This window comes from Aegilops tauschii, chromosome 1, assembly GCF_002575655.3.
Source record: "Aegilops tauschii subsp. strangulata cultivar AL8/78 chromosome 1, Aet v6.0, whole genome shotgun sequence".
Lineage (NCBI taxonomy): Eukaryota > Viridiplantae > Streptophyta > Magnoliopsida > Poales > Poaceae > Aegilops > Aegilops tauschii.
In genome coordinates this window covers 486,246,232-486,255,130 of record NC_053035.3, presented here as the reverse complement: position 1 = coordinate 486,255,130, position 8,899 = coordinate 486,246,232, and the positions used below count along the sequence as shown (strand labels likewise).

The following is an 8,899-nucleotide window of genomic DNA, read 5'->3' as shown; positions in this document are numbered from 1 at the left end:
TTGACTCAATCCTCTTCTTCTCCTTAGCATTCGGGAAAGACAAGAAAATTTCAGGGTAGGAAACATTATCTAGAATTTCTCTTAGATTCGAACCCATAGCTGATGATAGAACTAGAATAGATATCTTTTGTTTTCTACTCACGCGAGCCCATATCCTTTCTTTTTTATCAATTGCTAATTCCGATCTCCCCCCCCCCAATCTGATATTATAGTGCCAGTGTAGATAGAAATTCCCTTATGATCTAATTCCGAGCGGTAGTAAATACCAGGACTTAGCAATATTTGATTGATCACAATTCGGTATATTCCATTTATAATAAAGGTTCCTAAGGAATTCATTATAGGAATGTTTCCGATAGAAATGGTTTGCTTTTGCACATCGAAACCAAAAATTAATCTCGCAGATACATATAATTCGGAAGAATAGGTGAGTGATTCATACACAGCATCTCTTTCTTTTATCGAGGGTTCTAGCAATTGATATCCTTTCGCAAATAATTGAAATGCAATTTCGTGATCTGGATCTTTAATTGTTGGAAACTTGTCAAGTTCTTCTGCTAAGGCTTGATTAATGAACCTACAAAATCCCTCGAATTGGATCTGACTAAATCCGGGTATTGTGGACATTCCCTCGTTTCCATTCCGGAGCATATTAATCTTAAGTTTCCTGTTTATCAAAGAAAAATTCCATTATCAGCTCACTCTTCATCAATCCCTCTGGATCGATCTAGCAATCATGGAATCTATATTCTGTTTACTGAATCACATGAAATTCTAGGGAACTCCACATACGTATTTCATATATGTATTTCATACATATGAATAGAGACCATTTGGACGAAAGTTCGAGTTTGCCAGGGGTACAAATGAAATGAAAATGAATTGATAAAACATTCCTAAAAAAAAATTATGCCACTTATACTTTATGTTATGATATTCTAATCAGATTGGATGGCAAAGATTTCTCATTTTATCTCCTTTCTATGAATGTAATAAAGCCGTAATATAATATACTAGAAAGTTTGACTTTACTTCGATTTAGAATAGCGTGCTTACTTTAATTTCTCAAAATAATTTGAGGGTTCTTTTTTATTTCGGATCGGAGTAGTATAATTGCTAGAAAATTCAGTATTTCATTGTGGAATTCTAAAATCAAGTAAGTCCCTTTTTTAAGTACATGCCAATCTAGTTATCCACCTCTCCCCATATCCATGCTTTTCTTTTATCGTAATTTCACTTGGGTAGGCCAAGATAGTAAGGTTATACTCTATATCAGAGCAAATTTCCTTTTTTTATTCAAGATATTTAATTTAATACTTTGAAAAATTAAAGCATGATTCTCCATAGAGATATGTACATAAAGGGGATCTTTGGATAATAATGCTGTTCGGACCTAAAGTTTACCTATACACGGATTAAGCATAAAGTCATACTATTTTATTATGCCATTGAAGGGGGGGGAGATAATACCGATTTAAGAGTAGTTCACTACTGCAATAAAAAAAAAGAGAATTCTAGTTAACGGTTCCAATTTATTCTGAATTTTGCAGCCTGTGAATAGAAATCCACTTTTTCTTCTTTTTCATCTCAATAGAAAGAAATGGGAAGTTTTATTGTGTTAACAATGTATGTTTTAAGATAGAATCTATCGAGGAGAATAATAGAAACCGGATCAAAAAAAGCAGGAATAGATTTTTTGAAAAAGATTGGAAAAAAGTAAGTAGAATTATATTCAAAATAAAAGGGGCTTTTCGTAAGAAAACATGGATGAATACTTGCTGTTTTCTAGATTTTTGATCGGATTTTTTGGCGGCATGGCCAAGCGGTAAAGCAGGGGACTGCAAATCCTTTATCCCCAGTTCAAATCTGGGTGCCGCCTGATCAATAAAATACTTAGGTTTTTTTTATAGTGCTGATCGAATTCGATCAATTTTTACTTCGCATAAGTTCGGGCAAGAGAGTAACTGGGCCTGCCGATACTGGGTTTAGAGAAACCATACCATAGTTCTATCCTCAAACTAGGGTTAGGGTTTGTTTTGACGGTAGTGGCCAAAATGGTTATCAATAGGGGTGAGGTAGTGTTTCCTTATTCTTTTATTATATGAATTTGAATTGGTTCTTAATTGAGATTCGATTTGATAATTTTAAAATACGAGGATAAGATGTCAGAAATCTTGGTATCCAAAGAAAGGTCCCTAAGGGGCATTCTTTTTTTTTCAATCTAAGATTCAAGAAGGGACTCCACGAAAGAATATCAAGACTTACTAATTATTATACATTTTTTTATCGTACATCTTATGTTACCTACATACACTAAAGTAAGGACTACTTAATTCTAACGAGAATCAGATTAAATAGGTCGATCAAAAATCAATTTAGGAGTTGTGTTATGGATAAAATCTCTTCCTCTTCATTCTTTCATAGAATGATACAAAGCAAGGCTGCAGGGTTTAGGTCAAAAATAAACATTAGGTAAGGTAGGTATCCAATAAATATTTATCTATCGTTAATTTTATGGTATATTCGGGCGTCCTTTGCTTAAAAAAAAGAGTAACAAAAGGAATAAAAAATCTTCCTATTCCCGCTTCTTCTATTCAGGACATCATTCCCGTACTCTTTCTTTTTTAAGGAAAAAAGGGCTATAGTATCGTATTTTTAATGCTCTCTAATTCTACCAGAATTCCTATAAGAATTTGTTAGGAGTAAATTCCTTGAACTGATTGATCCATGGCCTTAGGGCGGAATCCCTTTTTGACTCTGTACCCTTGATTCCACTATGATTATTGATCAATAGTAGAATAGAATAATCCCTTCATAGAAATAGGAGACATAATTTAGATGGATATAGTAAGTCTCGCTTGGGCTGCTTTAATGGTAGTCTTTACATTTTCTCTTTCACTAGTAGTATGGGGAAGGAGTGGACTCTAGGGATACTACTAATTGATTAAGTAATCAAATTGTTGTATCAATTCTTTTCATTAATGGATCATTTTGCATTAATCATTTTGTCAAACGTTATTCTTTAATCTTTTTCTTTAGTTTTGTTTCACTCCTGTAAGAAACTCTTGTATTGTAAGTTGTAATGTAAGAAAGAGCCATTATACCAATTCATAATTTCTACTAGAAATGACGAATGGTTAAAAAAAGTTCTATACATAAGAAAATTAGACTTTCTTCCACGGAACTATTCACGGCATATCACACATTTTCCATTTCCTTTTACTTTTTACTATAGTCTATTCTTAATATTATTTTTCTTTCCTTCCATGGATTCTTTGGTCAAGAATTGTCTTAGATTTTTTTATTTTGACCTGATTGAAATTAAGTGGATGCAATGAAAAAAGAAATTGAATTAGACTACTTAACTATTTCAATCTACTAATCTATTCTATGTAGATTCAAAGATAATATAATAGAAAGAATCTAAAGTGTCGTAGAAAAAACTATATGTAGTTCTTTCTACCACACTTTAAGATTCCAACCAGATCCTTTCATTTAAGACTTGGATTTTTTTTATTTAATCCCTTTTTAATTTCTTCAATGATTAATTGGAATTCCAATTAATTATTTTGGCTGACTGTTTTTACAAATAATAAGTAAAAAAGAAGTAGGAACTAGAATGAACAGTGCAGTAGCAATAAATGCGAGAATATTGACTTCCATAACCTCTTTATTTTTTATTTTCACAATAACTCGGGATGTAATCCCATGGAGAGGAAAAAGGGGTATCTTGTAAATTCAAGGGTAGGGCTTGCATTCTGATAATACTGAATCAATTCAATATTATGAATATCGGATCTATCAAATCAATTCATGGATGAGAGTTATATTTCACGGATGAGAGTTATATAGTATAACATAGGAAGATCCTCTATCCACACTAAGACCAAAATGGGTTTTTTGATTGGATTAGGAATTCCCTCTTTTTTAATCCTTTTCTACTTTTTCTTTTCTATATCTCTAACCCACGAGCTTTCTTAATCTTCTACTTTCTTAATCTTATACAATTTCCCTTCCTTTTTCTTATAGTTATACATACAATTATGTATGTATTATATGACCAACTTTCTATGGGTCACATAGACATCCAAATAAGCAGTAGAAGTGAGATGGGGAAAAGAGGTCTGAAATAAAAAGGGAATACGATTTATGTATGGATTCCGGTAAAATACCGGTACTCTATTCCATAAGAGTGGAATAGGAAATTAAGATGAGGATGGTATCATCATAAAGAAAGATAGAGTAATATAATATCCTAAATTCTACTAATCCACATATCGTATGTGTGTCTTTCTTTATCTTTATCGATCGGGAGTAGTGAAAAAAAATTCCTATATGCCTTCCCTCCCTCTTTAATGAGGGATGCAAAATAAAAAAGTGAAGTAAGGGTGCCCTGTGGGTATTTGATCTTGCTCCCTGCCCCTTTTTTTCATGGAAAAAGGAAATATCAATTTCTCCATTCATTGAACCCTAGTTCGGGACTGACGGGGCTCGAACCCGCAGCTTCCGCCTTGACAGGGCGGTGCTCTGACCAATTGAACTACAATCCCCGCGGGGTGTATGGCATACCCATTCTTAAATAGAACCATAAGAAGATTCGATTCGTCTTTCGTACTCTAAGAAATAGACGAATCATATACTACATACCCACATATTATATTATACGTGGGTATAGTGAGAGTGACATAACTAGTATGTCGTGATTTTTTATCACTAAAAATGGATAATAATCCAGCCTTCAATAAGAAAAACTCTTTTGTTTGTAACAAAGGAATGAGAGAGATATGGATTAGAAAAAAAAATTCCCTTTTTTCTTTATCTTTTATTTCTATAGATCAGACATTTTATTTTATGGAAGAAAAACAAAAGGATTTAGTTCATACTCACGAAGCCCTAGATTTTTGGTTTGGGCCGAGCTGGATTTGAACCAGCGTAGACATTGTCAACGAATTTACAGTCCGTCCCCATTAACCACTCGGGCATCGACCCAGGAAGAATTTATTCTAGGGTTTTTGCTAATCTATGATTAACCTCCTTTCATAATACTCCCTACCCCCAGGGGAAGTCGAATCCCCGCTGCCTCCTTGAAAGAGAGATGTCCTGAACCACTAGACGATAGGGGCATCACTAGACGATAGGGCCATATACAACCGCTCGTGATTATACTATAATCATAGTATGAGCAGTTTTTTGGAATTGTCAATATACTCGAAAAGTATAAATAGATCCAAAGCAAAGAGTTTTTCCAACTTTTCTGTTATGTTTTCATCTAGGATTTTTTTTAGTTGATCGTTATAGATTAATTCTCCGTGCTTCATTTAGTGTTCAGACCAAAAATGCATCCATCCCGCACTAAGTCATAAAATTCTCTAAAAATATAGAGAAAGTTTCAAAAACAAAGAACAAAAGTGAATCAATTTTGTAGAAAAGTACTCTATCAGATTCGAACCAACGACTTACGTCTTAGCACGAGATTACTCTACCACTAATTTAAAAAGCCCTTTATCGGATTTGAACCGATGACTTATGCCTTACCATGGCATTACTCTACCACTGAGTTAAAAGGGCTTTTTTATTTAATTCAAAAATTAGCCACTTGGATTTCCCATTATGGGTCTACTGCATAATGTACATATTATATATATAATATATAGAGATAGAGAGAGAGAGACATTATGTAGAGATTGTATATGTATATATCGATATCTTGAGAGCTCAAAATAAAATTAATAAAAAAAACATACCCTACATAACATATCCAACTCTTCTTGGTTCAGGGTTTTCCGTTTCCGAAGACTAGTAAAATAGGCGGATTCTGGAACCCCAAGGATTCAACGGTATATGGATATGGAAAATATAAGATTTCCGATCCTAGCGGGAAAAGGCGGGGAACAGATACCCAATAGGATATAGGATCCTTGGGAGGAACTTTTGGTAATGGCCTTGATCCTCTATGCTATTTTTTATGTGTTCTTAGTTCTATTGAACTTTTTTCATTCTTTTAAACAAGAATCTAATAAACTAGAATTGAGTCAGTGGAAAAAAGGAGAGAGAGGAAAGTGTTAAATGGAGAGAGTCGACTAATCAGAGACTTTTAGGATCTTCTTTACATCAGGTAAATCTGTCGGCCCTGTCCGTTTTTTTCTTTAAGTTACGACTCTTTGCTGCTTACTTCTATCAAGCCATAGGGAAAGTCTATGATGAATTTGGAAAACTCATCTCACTCTTACTCTATGGCTCGGACTTAATGGGGGAAGAAAACATCTTCCATAATTTCTTTTTTGTTCAATTCTGGACAAAAAAGAAAAGGAAAAAGGAATTTATAGGGACAGTGTTACCCCCTATATCCCCTAGTTTATATTGTAGGAATAATAAAACAATTTAGCAGTCTGACACACTTACGTCCTTGCAAAGTAAATAATTATTATTGTAGTCGTAACCGTAGAATAGGATCCTAATCAAAATAAATACATTTGGTTCAGGCGCTATTAGCATGGTAAGAAAAGATTTTTTTTACAGACCAGAGGGGCTATCTAAATCCTAAAGTAAAGGCGAGCGATCGAAGTAGAAGTACCAACGGCTCAGTGTCATGAACCTTCTCCGTCTGATTCAATAAGGGGGAATTAGCCTTCTTGTCAAATGGCTATCCTTGACAAAGGGTACCATTTATACCATAATCTACAATGTGGCGGGTATAGTTTAGTGGTAAAAGTGTGATTCGTTCTATATAATAACTGAATTTGAAATGATATACTTAAGGCATCCTTAAGTTTTTTATTTTTATATTCCGATGAAAACTTTAGTTCTTATAAAGGATTAAATCCTTTTCCTCTCAATAGCATATTGAGGAAGAATATACATTCTGGCGATTTGTATCCAAAGACTAATTTAAATTGCATCCAAAATAAAAATAGGATTATGAGTACAGAGTCGCGAAGCATAATTTTGCATTGGATTAAGTATTCCAATTTTGAAAATATGAGTAAAGGATCTATGGATGAAGATACAAAAAAGTTGATTTCCAATCGTAACTAAATCTTCTTAAAATAAGGAATAAGGAAGCCAAATAGCTAAAAAACGATAGTTTTGGTTTACTAGAACCATCCGCATATTGTTTAAGCTCGGTGGAAACCCAATTCTTTTCCTCAGGATCTCTTGAATGAAATTAGGGAACGAAGTAAGTAGATTAGATGGATTTAGATAGAATTTCTATCTCCTACTCTATAAGGATCATCTAGAAAGTGGAGAGCTTTGGTTCCATTCAAATAGAAAAGCTGACATAGATGTTAAGTGGTGAGAATATCCATAAAGGAGCCGAATGAAATCAAAATTTCATGTTCGGTTTTGAATTAGAGACGTTAAAAATAATCAACCAACGTCGACTATAACCCCTAGCCTTCCAAGCTAACGATGCGGGTTCGATTCCCGCTACCCGCTCCATTCTGTATAAAAGGAGTATTCTCTTTGTCTAGACATGTTAGAGGCTTGTATTCAAGCCTTTTTTGTCCACCAGTTTCTGGTACTCCAGAGCGGAGTAGAGCAGTTTGGTAGCTCACGAGGCTCATAACCTTGAGGTCACGGGTTCGATTCCCGTCTCCGCACTTAGCAGTCTGTATAAAAGGACTATTCTATTTCTCTAGATATGGTAGAGGGGCGTATCCAACCCTTTTTTATTCATTAGTTCCCGGCCCTAGAGGGCAAAATTGAGCAGTTTGCGAAGTCACTTGCCTTCAAAAAAAGAAGGCGCAAGGCTTCTCCCTACCCTGCAGAAAATAAAAATGAAACGAAAGGGACAGTCTACCTCTCTCTTCCCTTTAAAAAAAGTTTGCCCGTTGTTTGTCTCAGTTAATACCCAATTTTTGGAGCTCTGTTGGCGAGTTCTATTTCTGCCTCCGGAGCGCCGTCTTTTTTTGAGTGGGATGCAAAGGAAGGGTAAGATAGTAAGGGATACGGCACTAGACTAACACCTAATTAATACTTAATTTAATATAAGTAGTTAAACAGTTAACTAGACTAAACTTTTTATCATAGTACTTTGATAAATTAAGCGGGCGAGCGGCGGGAATCGAACCCGTATCTTCTCCTTGGCAAGGAGATATTTTACCATTGAACTACGCTCGCTACGGTATATATTTTATAGCGTATATCCGCCTGGGTCGACCTTCTATGTCTGGGTCGACCGTTTCATTTCATTTTCTATTATATTAGAGTTTTCCTTTTTTTATTATCTGTGAATGAATATTCTAATGGGAATGGAATTTCATAATACTGAAAGAGAAGAGCTAGCAATTCGGAACGCAAATTGCGTTTTAATACGTCTCACTATTCTAATTTTTTAGAAGAAATGGCCTTTATTATTTCTTTTTTATGGGGTTAATAAATATTAACCAAATTTCATTTAAGAAATGAGAGAATTCAGAATAGCTACGAGAAAGACTAGTCCAATCCATAATGATGTACCGGAAAATACAACATTTTTATTATTTGACCAACCATCAGGAGAAGCAAATACAAGGGGTACACTAATTACTAAGACTGAGGAAGTCGCAATTAATGCAAAAACAGCTAATTGGAAAGCAATAGTCATATTTCTAATCCTCCAAGCTACCATCAAATAAAGTTGACTACATATTTGATCCCTCACTTAAACCAAAATTGTAAAAAAATACAAGAAGTAGGAGGGGTTTAATCATGAATCCATTGATTCTTCTCTTTAATTCAAATTTATTACTTAAACCGCTTTTTTATTTGGATATGGGGGTGAGAAGAGATTATTTACTCTTTATTTCACAAGCGGGTATAGCGGATCCTGTATCCGTGTATACAGTATACAGAGATATATCGAAAAGGAACTTGTATCTGATATCTTTCTAGAGGCTAATAAATCTTTTTATTTTTT

General features: G+C 34.3%; 6 non-coding genes across 6 annotated transcripts; 2 read left to right on the top strand and 4 right to left on the bottom strand.

Moving 5' to 3' along the window:
* The first annotated feature begins 1,808 nt into the window (after positions 1–1,808).
* Positions 1,809–1,879, top strand: TRNAC-GCA (transfer RNA cysteine (anticodon GCA)). The gene has a single exon. It is a non-coding gene; the product is annotated as a tRNA-Cys (tRNA).
* Positions 1,880–4,476: 2,597 nt separating this feature from the next.
* TRNAD-GUC (transfer RNA aspartic acid (anticodon GUC)) lies at positions 4,477–4,550 on the bottom strand. Its single transcript has one exon. It is a non-coding gene; the product is annotated as a tRNA-Asp (tRNA).
* Positions 4,551–4,907: 357 nt separating this feature from the next.
* Positions 4,908–4,989, bottom strand: TRNAY-GUA (transfer RNA tyrosine (anticodon GUA)). The gene has a single exon. It is a non-coding gene; the product is annotated as a tRNA-Tyr (tRNA).
* A 507-nt stretch (positions 4,990–5,496) lies between these two features.
* Positions 5,497–5,568, bottom strand: TRNAT-GGU (transfer RNA threonine (anticodon GGU)). The gene has a single exon. It is a non-coding gene; the product is annotated as a tRNA-Thr (tRNA).
* A 1,960-nt stretch (positions 5,569–7,528) lies between these two features.
* On the top strand, positions 7,529–7,602 carry TRNAM-CAU (transfer RNA methionine (anticodon CAU)). The gene has a single exon. It is a non-coding gene; the product is annotated as a tRNA-Met (tRNA).
* A 448-nt stretch (positions 7,603–8,050) lies between these two features.
* Positions 8,051–8,121, bottom strand: TRNAG-GCC (transfer RNA glycine (anticodon GCC)). The gene has a single exon. It is a non-coding gene; the product is annotated as a tRNA-Gly (tRNA).
* Positions 8,122–8,899: the final 778 nt, after the last annotated feature.